The 12380-nt window shown below is 47.2% G+C and overlaps 1 long non-coding RNA gene across 2 annotated transcripts; it reads left to right on the top strand.

Moving 5' to 3' along the window:
* The first annotated feature begins 1125 nt into the window (after window positions 1-1125).
* On the top strand, window positions 1126-6319 carry LOC135393478 (uncharacterized). Of its 2 annotated transcripts, none has more exons than XR_010422650.1 (3): window positions 1126-1262; window positions 2610-2771; window positions 5846-6319. It is a non-coding gene; the product is annotated as an uncharacterized LOC135393478 (long non-coding RNA). The 2 variants fall into 2 exon arrangements; XR_010422649.1 differs by having other exon boundaries at window positions 2584-2771.
* Window positions 6320-12380: the final 6061 nt, after the last annotated feature.

Raw genomic sequence — 12380 nt, 5'->3', positions numbered from 1 at the left:
GCCACTGACTTCTTAATGAGCTTTTGGTCAATTGTCCTATCCTATTTACGTGATGTTTCAATCCTAACATTGAATATAAGGACGTGTATCCGTAGGACGGCCTCTGGACGTCATCGTGCTGTTTGGGAATGTATTGCCAACTAGCACATGTAATAAACTCAGTGGCCTATATCTACGAAGCCTGTCAGAACTGTCCTAAGCCTGAAGACACCTAGGCCGGGAAAATTAGGTCGCCAGCGTAGGACCAGTTTAAGATAAAGTGGGAGGGCATTGGCAGAACTGGTTGGCAGGTGGAGTTACCGCAGTACGATGGCCTAGCTCACCGTAGCCGCGGAGGCACGTCCTCGTCTTCGTCATCTCTGTGGCAGGAGCAGATAGGCCGCCAGAATAGTATCGGTAGCTTCCAAAGCCACATTTTTATTGCTCAACCCCCCCCCCCCCTGCCCGTCAACCCCGTCAGTCTGTTGCATCATACTTAGGCTTAGAGATTATGGAACGCCCCCTCGTTAGTAGGATTCCGGGATTTTACATTTACGTATTAAAAAAAAAAGAAAAGAAAAACATATACTGGCAATATATAACCGAAATCGGATTTATCCGAGAAACTCAACGTCTGAAAGTTCCAGTAATCGAGGGTTCAACCAGACAAGCCATGCTCTAAAGACTTGGTGACGGGATTCGCTGCCTTTTGTTTCGAAATAGCCTCGCATTACTCTCGCACTACTCGCACTACTCGCATTACTCTCGCACTACTCGCATTACTCTCGCACTACTCGCGGGTTACTGGTCCCCATGAACGGCAAGGGAGAGTAGACCTCTTGAATCAAGTTCGTTATGCAGCGTGCTTTCGCGGAACAAAAAAAAAGAAAGAGAGAGAGAAAACGAAAATCATCCGCGTAGTCCTGGTGAGCTCCATCCTTGCCTACTGGAGCCACCTCGACAGTAACATCGATAGAACAGCCTAAGTTATAATTTTAGCACTGCTGGAGGTAGCGTGGGGGGGGGGGGGGGGGTAGCGTTGGGACGTCGATTTCAGAGCAATTCATTTTTCCTAAAGGTACCTTCTGCTGAAGACGGAGAAACTTGCATTCTACATGAGGAAGAAGAAGAAGGTGAAGAGTAAAGTATGACAAATCGACGAGGGCGGCTTCCACCGGGCACAGCGCATTATGGCAAGTTTTCGACATCCGACAGCTTGATCGTATACGCCCAGTGAACGTTTCACAAACGTCATGGTCCTCTTCCTGAAGACTATACGCAAGGTTCGACATACCTCTACTGACCTTCAATACACAGCACATCCTTCAGCATTGCCTTACTTAGACTCAAGAAAGACATAAATACAACAAAATCATCGACTGAATCATCGGCAACTGCACGCAAGTGAATGATGTTATTGTATAGCGGCTCCATGCCACCAGAAAGACGTGCAGCTGATCGTTGCACACGCAGTTCTAATCTCATATGACATAGCTACATAAGTGCTATTGTGCGTGCATATTTTCCGTATGTGCTGTTGGAGATGTGATGCTGTCTTGTGAGTGCGCTAATATGCTGCGTGAGCTTACTCCGCGATATCGTGATCGGGAGTGTGCGAGCAGCGATGTTCATTCGTTGTGATGTCCATCACTCGTGGCATGGTAGTCTGCGATTCTCGGTTGACCTTTTCCTAAAGCGCCGCATAAAGCCTATTCCTTTCGAGTGCGACATGATGCTGAATTTTAGTGCATCGTACGCAATCGCCTTTGGGCACGTAGGGGATGCGTTAATGGTTCCCCAGGCAGCACACAATATTGGACCCATATTGGCTGGGCATTGGCGATACCGGTCCATTATGGGACTGGTTTTGCCAGGGTTTTCCTCATATTGGTTCAAACTTGGTAACATGGGCCCCATATTGCACTCCCCATATTAGTCCCATATTGGCAGCCCATATTGGATCAATATTGGTAATCCTGGCAGCCCACACGGGTTCAATATTGGATCAATATTGGCGTGCTGCTTGGGTGTGCGCACGCGCAAAACAAATATAATTTCACGCAGTGCGCAGAACCGCCACGCTATCCATTACGTACGCAAAGTTGATTGCGTACGATACAGTGGAACTCACTTAGTAGCGACGTTTAGTATACCGTTAGTAGCGTCAACGTCAAGTTTCCGTGCCTAACGGAACCAATGACAGCGTGCGTGACTCAGAATCTTGTCGGTTGATTGGGTGCGGACGCGATCCTACCGGGCTCCCGGTCTTTGCGTGCGCTATCGCCTTTGCGTACGTAAGGGATACCGTTCGTGGTTCTGCGCATGCGCAAAACATAAAGAAAGCGTTGCGCAGAACCACCACACTAGTGAGTAGGTACGCTGCGGCGATGGAGTACGATGTACTAAAACTCAGTATTGGTTCTGATGGGCTGTTTGGTAACTTGACGGTGACGTTACCAACAGCGTGCTAAGTGAGTTTCAGTGTATCGTACAGGCGTCATATCTGCCTTCGCATGGGCTCGTAGTCCAACCGATCTCGTTCGCGTCATATCAGATGATTGTGACTCAGTTATCGCGGACTTAAATAGCGAGCTCTTATTTCAGGTCTGAAGGTTATGTTTACCCTGCAGCGCAGTTCCTGTTAGCCACACACACGCTAAAACCACCAAGCCTTGTCGTACTCACGGTTGCATGTCCTTGCCGCTGGCAGCATCGGCGACTTGTTTATCGTGTCCTATACGTGTATCATCGATTTCATGGCGGTAGCCGCTGGGTGGACCGCTCTATTATTTGTGAGTATACTATGCGTCGACCCATATACATTTGCATGGCATAGTCGTTTCAAATGCTCATCGCAGTAATACTTTTGATAGCATTCACGATTTTCTTCGCTGTTTGTTGTGGCCTAGTTAGGCTACCCCGTCTCTCGTTAAGTCTAGTTTCCCAACTACACATCGAATTAATGAAACAAGGGTAAGGGTGCAGGCTAGCTGCATGGTGTATAGGTCCATGAAGAAAACCGAGAGATACGGACACAGAAGACGCCACAAGTAACTTACGTGTGTTGGTTTCTGTGTCCGTGTCTCACGGTCTTCTTCATGCATACACATCGAATTACTTGTGGAAAAAAAATGTGAGAAGCCGGTGTTCAGAACTTGAGTAACTGAAAAAATACTATGAAGAAGCAGACCAAAGTTCGTTGACCTGTTGCACGGAGTGCACATTCCCTCAATACCATAGAGACTACGAAACGACGAAATCGAATGCGTTTCACTGCTAGCCACGTATTATCGACGCAGAATGTCCATATTACCGCGTTCCGTACTAGATCCTGTGTTTCACAGATCCAGTGCTTCGAACTCCATATGTTCCAAAGGTCCAGGCGTTCACTGTCTAGGAATTCCGTTGTTTCAACCTTCTACTCGGTCAAACTCGCAATGTTGCAAACTTCAGGTCTTTGTGCTTGGAAGTGGCAGTGGTTCAAAATCCCAATCTTTCATGTCTGGAGGTATTTGAAGCAACCAGCCCTAAAAATTCCAATGTGTCAGTCTGCCAGCGTTCCAAGCTTTCAGTGTGTCAAGTGTCACTGTTTGAATATCTCAAACTGTCTATGTTTCAGACTTCGGGTGTTTCCAACTCGTATAGCGTTTCAGATACGCACAGTTCGTGCATAGAGTACAAAGCAAGTTAATAATGAAATCGCAGCAATGGACGACGGCATTATGAACATGTACAGCTCGCGTCAATGTTAACTTGAACTTTGCGCGAGTGTGTGTCTCCCTCTTGTCCGTGTGTGTTGCGCCTTAAGATTAACTTAACTTAACTTGAACACCGTTCCGGCCTGCGAGGCGGGAAGAGACCTACCCAGTCAGCGCCTTGCAGAAATCAGCCTGTTCATAACGACGATCATCCCTCTCACTGGAACGACATGACCCAAGCACCCTCCGCCGTTATTTCTTCGAAGTACTACCAGGAACCGCAGGCCGGAAGGCGTTCAAGATAAATATGATGCGAGCTGTACCAAGTGCCTCTATACAGCCCGGTGTTGGCTACAAAGCAAGAAGATGACGATCACTTGGAAAACCGATATGATATCCAGGTCTCGCTAGATAGAATACAGCTTCTATGAACCCCGTCTCTGTGCCGGCAGAGGTTTCTATTGAGGCTGACATTATGACGTCAAACCGAGAGTGGCAAACTACGTCGATACAGTCCTCCCCTCCTCCCTTTAGACAGCCAGAGTTCAGTTTTGAGCTTAACATATGAATGTATTATGGATGAAGGAGAGACACTTATTTACAGGGAGGACACTTATTTATTGAGAGTGCGTAATTATCGGTACTGAACGGAGTTTCTTCCGTGCGAAGACAAAATGACTCGAGAAAAAAAGTCAGAAAGGCAACAAACAAAAAATTAATAAATAAATAAATAAAAAAGAAAGAAATCTGGTGCGCATTTATTAAACTTCGGTTATGAGTTTTCCCTGTAACGCCTGGTTTGGTGTGGTGGTGTTACAACGAATGAAGAAGCAAATAGACGATAAAAATATTGAACACAACACCGGCAACACTGTCATCTCCGTGACGCGAGCGATCCTGGGTGTTGGTAGTATAGATGCGCGATCGTAAACGAGTATTATTTACGACGCGCGCATGGTTTTTTGTGTGTACTAATAGTTTATTCATAATTTCATATGCATATTAAACTACATAGCAGATAGATAGAGAACGTCTTTCAGAAAGTTATAGATTCTTACAAAGGGCAACAGTGGCTCATCACCCAGTAGTAGAGCTGGGTGTAACGGCAAACTGTGCTGATAAAATTCATGAAAATGGTGTTGACGGTGGGGCTCAGGTAGCGGGCATTGAGCTTGCAATGACTTCAACTTCTATCACGGAGAGGCGAATATCGACAGAATTTTGGCGGACGAATATCATCGACTGTAAAAGAACCGCCTACGCACCATCACTGCGTGGAACAACTAGACGTGTCCCACTCGTTGACACTCGCAGCCGTAAATGTACGCTCCGTACAGCTCCACGTGGAAAACGTTGCACACGACTATGTCCTCCGTAAGACATCACTTCTGTGTCTTTCCGAGACGTGGATGGAGACGGAGAGACCGATACAAGTATGGACGGCTTCACGGTGGCAAGGGCAACCGAGCGGCCGGAGTTGCCATTTACCTGCGTGGCGGAGCACTGGCTACACCACTTGAAGTCACCCTTCCTGGAGACGACGTCGGAGAAATCTGTGCCGTGCAACTTCCCACAGGGCTCGTGGTGTCTGTGTGCTACTTCTCGCTTCGCGCCGCGCCGGAACGCAATCGCGACTTCGTCGTGTATGTACTCGCGTCTTACAGCACGCACAAGCTTGTCGTCGTCGAAGACTTCAACGTGGATGTTTCACTGGCCAAGAACACCACTTTCCTAAATGTCATATGTCCGAACAACTGGACCTTCCGCTGTGCACCGACATCCGCCAACCCACAACTAGACACGGCTCATGCATAGACTTGGTGTTCCAGAACAGCGCCCTCGTTCAGGACACCGCTCACCTCGCCAACCATTTCAAGCGCTCACAAATCTATACTCATCGCGCTAAAATAAATTTGTATACACACTTTCTTCCGGTCTCATTTTACCACGCGCACAGGTGACGCTGAATTTCGCGTTACACGAGTCGTAACCGTCCTATAATATTTTTGGGTTAAACAGGAAGCGACGTTCACATCTCGGAGCTGTAGACCAAGATTAACACTTGTGAACAGAGTATATATAACCTGTATTATGTATACGCTGTAGGTTTACAATTGACCTTGCAGTTCCTTTAAACCTGAACCTTCAACTAGAACACTCTCTTTCAGGTTGTCTATATTTATCACCGCTGCTTTCACGTCGTCCTTGAAGAATGACAGCAAGCCTCACTAAGAAACAAGCGTCATGCCGACATTGCACTATATACGCCTTCGAGGCACGCCTGGAACGCATCCTTCATAGCCTTCATTAATTTTGCGCAAGTAACGTGGAATGTGGGAACTGAAAGTAGGATGTTTTGTTTTGCTTTTTAGTTGGAAGCTCGTGCGTGACTGCGATGTCCTAAGTAATAATGGATCTCGTCTGTCTAGCGGGGCGTCTTTAAATGACTGTTAATGATTTCCAGGACTCTTTTGCTCCATTTCGTGAAATACGTAATGAACGACGAATGTACGCGTATATGCTCATTAGGAATGGTGATATAGTCAATTATGATGGAATGATCTGAACTTAATGCAAAGTTATGAAAACGTTGTTTTGGGAATAGGAGTGAGTAGAATGTGGTATAAATACGTGTTCCGGCATCTTCTGTGGTCCTTACTGCACTGGTGAACATATGGAGATTTAGAATAAAGGGCGCAATTTTATCGTACCCAATACACGAAGTACGTATACGGCGAATGGAAAAGAAGATAACGGGAGTTTTGGAATATGGTTTCCCCACCTACGCTACATCGTTACGTGACACCCGGATACCGTTGCTTTATAGCAAACGAGTAGCGGCTTTCCAAGCTAGACGCGCGAACAGGCAGTCACGCGCTGCTCTTTCAAATTTCGCGGGTTTTTCTTTTTTTTTTTTGGCAGACAAAAAGAAAATCGTAAAGGATACCGCGTTGAAGACTCCTTATTCAAAAATGTCTCGACTTGCTCTACGACCTGTCCATTGATGCTTTTGTTCTCGGGTCACTAATTAAAAGGTTTGCTAAATAATTTTAATTAATTAGCTGATTCGCATTAATGGAAAAATACTGACTATCAGCTTCGATGACTCTCACCAACAGTTGGTTTCATCCACGAATATACTTCGTTTTTTTTTTCTTTCTTTTTTTTAAGTTGGCGACCGTTACGTAGGATACCCTATATACAGGGTGTACCAGAAAACGTGTCTTAAATTTATATTTAAAAAATTATAATAGAAAGCCTACGCTACCTAGACACATGCAATCAACGGCATTTTTCTTGCTAGGTTTTATGTCACTTCTTGATGTGAATGTCATCTAATTTCGGTTTGATTTTGTCAATTGTTACTGTTTGCGCTTCGAAACGCCCGCTGTTTCGGCTATTTTTTTTCCCGATAGAATAGCTCCTCGATATCTGTGTCAATTATAATGAACGTGAGTAAATTCGGCACCCGCGTCACATTGGTGAGATAAAACACACACACACACACAAATAGAGATACGATGATGAGATGGGGCTGATGCCGGCCAGCAGGCTGGGCGCTGCCCCAGTGCCACTTGTACGTGATGAGAGATGATGATGGATATGATAAGGGGTCCGGTAATCAAAGCAGGGTGGAGAGGCCTGTTGAAGAAGTCCCAGAGGTGACGCAGACCTTGGCGTGTATGAGCTGGACTGGACCATGGGCCCAGCACCTTGCCTATGGGAAAGGGGCGATGATCGATCGCATGCAGTTCGTGCTGCAATATCGCACGCTCCCGCTGGTAGTCCGGGCAGTCCATAAGTAGGTGGTGCAGGTCTGCACGCACACTGCATGCTGCACAAAGGTCCGAGGGCGCACGGCCTAGACGCTGTCTCATAACTGGTGTAAATGCAACATTCAGCCGCATGCGGTGAAGCAGGGATGCGTAGTGTCGCGGGAGGAAGCGACAGTGAAAGAGAAGGATCCACTGCGTGGAGCAGAGAGTAGGGTGTAATGTCATGCAGCCACTGTGATCTTGTCTTGTCTGCAGAGAGAGCACGGACGAGGGCCTGACGATCACCTTTGGGCAAGATGATAGAGTGGGCTGAAGCTATATGATGACCCCGCAGGGCCGCCCGGTCGGCCTCTTCGTTGCCGGTGAGATAAAAAAGCGACCTTTACTTGGCAAATTTTCGAGTTCAGTGCGCAGAAATTGACATAATAAAGCTCAAATTTCACATCAGGACGTGGCAAAAACCTAGTTAGAACAAATGCCGTTGACCACGTGATTCTAGTTGGCCTAGTTCTTTCTTCATTATAATTCAATGCCACGTTTTCTGGGACGCCCTGCATATGAAACGTTGCATTATGCCCCGCGTGTCCAGATCTGCATACATTTTTCTCTTCTAAACTACAAATGCCAGAGAGGCTATATTTTGTGCGCACCCATCTAGTTCAATGAAATCTGGGTAAACAAACAGAATGTGAGCTTACTTCGACAGAGTAGACTCGTAAAACGGCGCTGCACCCACAAAAAAAAAAAGAAAAAGAAAAGACAAATGACGGGGGCCTATGTTGAGTTTCACATGCGTTAGTTTTTGGCCAATTGATGAGGGAACATCACCGAAGACAACTTAAGGTATCGTCGACTGGCGGTACCAATGCTACCAGAGCGGTCCTACCTGGAGGAAGACAGAAGATTGAAGAAAGAAACAACTGCCGAAGCTGTTGTTCAAGCGCTCCGTTTTCACCAGACGCAGATAGAGCACTCTAGAACGATAGGTGGCTGCCAGTCGAAGATGCCATTAGACTCGAACATCGGATGGATTCGCACAACTGGACTTGCAAAGTCATGCGTGACAAACGTTTTGTCTAGCATGAAGCAGTTGCCTTGCGCTACTGCATTTCTTGATCCCGGTGCACATCAACGGCTCTTATTGCGTTGATTCCTTCCCTATTTCTCTGTGTTGATGACTGCCATCAAGATGCCAAACATGCATTAACTCTCTCTCTCTCTCTCTCTCTCTCTCCTTCTAACACACTGATGTACAGTGCTCACAACTTCCAACCAATCCCCCGTTACCGTGACCTCACTCCGATAAGCGCCTTACACTCTTAAAAATGAGTTTCACCGCATAGCACGCTCCTAGCCAACCATTATCTCAAATGATATCGTTATCTGCCCTGCTTTGTTGAAAACGGGAGGCGTACGCGTTTTTTGTGACAATTATGAAGAGCATAAGTGTCACAAAAAAGGCGTACGCCTCCCGTTTTCAAGAAATCAGGGCAGATAACAATATCATTCGAGATGATGGTTGGCTAGGAGCGTGCTATGCGGTGAAACTAATTTTTAGGAGTGTACACGTGGCGAACATTGCAATCAGTACCGGGTCTGACCCCTGTTCTTTCGAGGGGTAGCAGGATGTTGACATGCTGTCGCTTGTTGTCAACACGTTTCAAAACAGACTCGACAAAAAACAAAATCTGGGGCAATGTTCGGGACGACCTTGGCGAGTCTGTTTGTCGAGTCTGTTTCTACACTTGTTGACAACAACCAACAGCATGTCAACATCCTGCAACCCTCTAAAAAACGTGTGTCGGACCCGGTACTGATTACGATGTTCGCAGCCCATCGGGCGCTGATGGGAGCGAGGTCACGGTAACGGGAGATTGGTTGGAAGGTGCGAGCACTGTACACGCAAAAGGCTGTCTGTATGCTCATGAGCGACGTCGCAGTGGTTGGCCTGGGTATTAACTTTACCCACCCGAGGGTTCTTTAAGAAATGGCGAAATCTCAGGCACCCAGCACGTCGTGTTTGACGTCCCTCGTGGAAGACGGCGTGTCTGTCAGACTTGTACCCTTATACCACCAAGTTGCTGTCTTTCTCGGCCGGGTTCGAACCGGCAACCTTGGGCTTAGTTTGCGCACATGCCACCAACTGATCCACCCATGCCGGTGGTTTGAGGAATCCAAACAAACCTTGTGGTAGTCCGTCCGGAGTCCCACTATGATCCAACTTCCCGACCTGTGAAATCTCCAGGCTGAGGTCTGGAGAACACTGGTTCAGCAACCCAAATGAAATACATGTTGTTTATTCTATGCACATTATTCTATGTTTATTCTATCATACACATGAAACATGAGCCAGCGCTCCGAGAAACCTCTTTGCAAAAGCCCGTTGTGCAAAAACCCTTGCGTGTTTCCTCCAGTCACAGGCCATTTTAACGAATCCAGTCACATACATCGCGTCGCACCCCGTATTCTTCGGTGGTGGTGGTCGTGGTGGTGGTTGTAGTGGTGGTGGTGGTGGTGGTGGTGGTGGTGAAAGGGCTCGCCGTTGCCGGCCTCACAGAGGTGGGCAACGTCACGGCTGACGCCCTGGGGGAATGTGCGTCCTGGTCCGACTTCTAAGGGAACTCGTATTCTTTATTCTTCATTCTCGATACAACCATGCAATGCACCAATACGCGCCCTGTGACGCAGGAACACTGCGCCCCCTATTAACGGTTAGAGCTCACTCATGAGCTTTCGCCTTGAGCTATGCTAATCTCGTAACACGATGCGTTTCTTCATACATATTAACGCAGTTCTGTCCTCGTGGGCTTTCAGCCGAGAAGAGTGTCTCGTAATTTAATTCTATGCCCTCGGCAATAACAAGCCGGTGGGTCTCTGCTTCGTCCAGCTTTTACTATGAATGCTTTATTTCGCTTCGTACTGATGCTATGCGAGAATATCAAAGAACAAAAATTGACGAGACAAAACTTAGGGAATTCCTCCCTAAACCCCGTGTGGGTCAAGGATATATGACTTGCCTATTCCGCATAACTTTGGGAGTACTACGCCGAAGTAAAAGCAATGGAACGTTTATTCATCTTTCCATAAGGATACCCTGCAATTCTTCTGCCTCTTGTTTGTTTGCTTGCTTGTTTGTTTGTTTTTCTCATTTTTCTGGCTCTGTTGATGCACCCACAAACGCGTTTTGGAATAGCCGGTCCTGACTGGGTCGGGGCTAACCTCTCCGTGTTTTTCTTTCATATCCAATCAATCAATTCTCAACAGAGCTTCTCCGTTTCGTTGCCGTGCTGTCCTCTGGACGAAGTGTCGGCCTAGTAAGCCTTCCGCGCGAACGAAATTTGTCCATTGCAAAAAGGGGACCGAACAAGGTGTAAACATTATGTAAAATTATGGTGCCACTAGTATTTTGCAAGTACGCTGTGCGGATGGCCATATTTCTGACGATTACGAGAGCGCTGGGCCGCCCACCCGACACGATCGCCCATGGAGCGCGCCAAGCATTGCGGGAAAATCTGAGGAGCGCGTGACGTCAAATATCTCTCGCGCTCCATGTGCGGCTGCCCGGCACAAACACGGCGAATTCTGAATAACGCCTGAAGATGTTTGATTCGGAGATCTCGTGGAAGTCTGAAGACAATATATCCTATGAGAGATGGGTTCGTACATGCTTCTTCGTCTCCGTTCTTTCCCCGTAGCAGGAATTAGACGTACGCCGAAACACCAAATGAAATGAAGCGAAATGAAAGTCAGGAACTCCAACAGGAGAGCCAACGTGCGTCACTTCCGTGGTCTGCTACGGCGGCGCGGCGACGCTCACCAGGGGCTCAGATTACTCCACGGCCGAATTTTATATCGCGATTGTGGCGGCGTTTCAACTAATATACGCAAATCTAAGTCGAATTACACATCGCAATATGAGGCAAATAGCTTTGCAGCCTATTTTCGTTTCCGTCGTCCTTTAAGTGGTTGCTTGCACGCGTGTAGGCGTGCATTACATACCTCACTTGTACATACGTCACCTTCAACCCTTCATCCTTTTTTCTTTTTACTATAGCCGTGGCGATGCCTACCCGCATGTGGCCAGCAAAGGCAAGCCTATCTCGACATTACCCCCATCGCCCCACCCCCTCACACACACACACCGGATAGCGACAAAAGCAGCATTGGTGATTTATTCAAGCGTCCAAACGACTTCACATGCCCCAGGAAACGACACTGTTTCGACCTATTCGGTACGCGTAGAATTCTCAAATATGGAGCAGGCAGGACATTATGCTGCCTTAAAAGCCTCATTTGCACCAGACAGCCTTCCACTTTTGACATCCCACTGTCAGTGAGCCGCACAGACAGATCAATCAATGTCTGTTAAGTCAAGGCACCTTTTCGTGGGCAGGACGAAAAGAAAACATATCTCGGAGAAGCGGTAGACTTGCTACAACGTCTGATAAAGAAACGATAGATTAAAAAAAACGAGATATATTACTAATCAAATCACTCTTGATCATCTACAACGCATTCATTCAATCATGCCTCGACACAAATAGCTCTCTGCCTTTTTCCAAGACTCTGTCAGAACGAACTCTTTTCTGCGCTCGATTGTCTCTACGATAACCCACACACAAGTAGGCCGTTACCCCAGAGAGGAAGAGTCCTTGCTCCACAGGCTTTAATTGAATGTGGCGCGGACTCCACTGCTCCTCTTTAAGATGGGCCACCTTTCGTCACCAAACTGCCCCACCTGTCATGTTGAAGGAGAGGTCCCGCACTTGCTGCTCCACCGCACCCGTTACCGCCAACGTCGTCTTCTCCTACGGTCGCGCATCGCTCGCCTCAGGATTTCGGACTGATTGATTGATTATTTAAAAGAAAACCAGGGAGAAATTGAACTTGTCTCCTGACTAGTTCGGTTACTCCCAAAACAAAACAA

The sequence above is a fragment of the Ornithodoros turicata genome, chromosome 4 (genome assembly GCF_037126465.1).
Source record: "Ornithodoros turicata isolate Travis chromosome 4, ASM3712646v1, whole genome shotgun sequence".
NCBI lineage: Eukaryota > Metazoa > Arthropoda > Arachnida > Ixodida > Argasidae > Ornithodoros > Ornithodoros turicata.
This window is presented reverse-complemented; position numbering and strand designations above follow the sequence as displayed.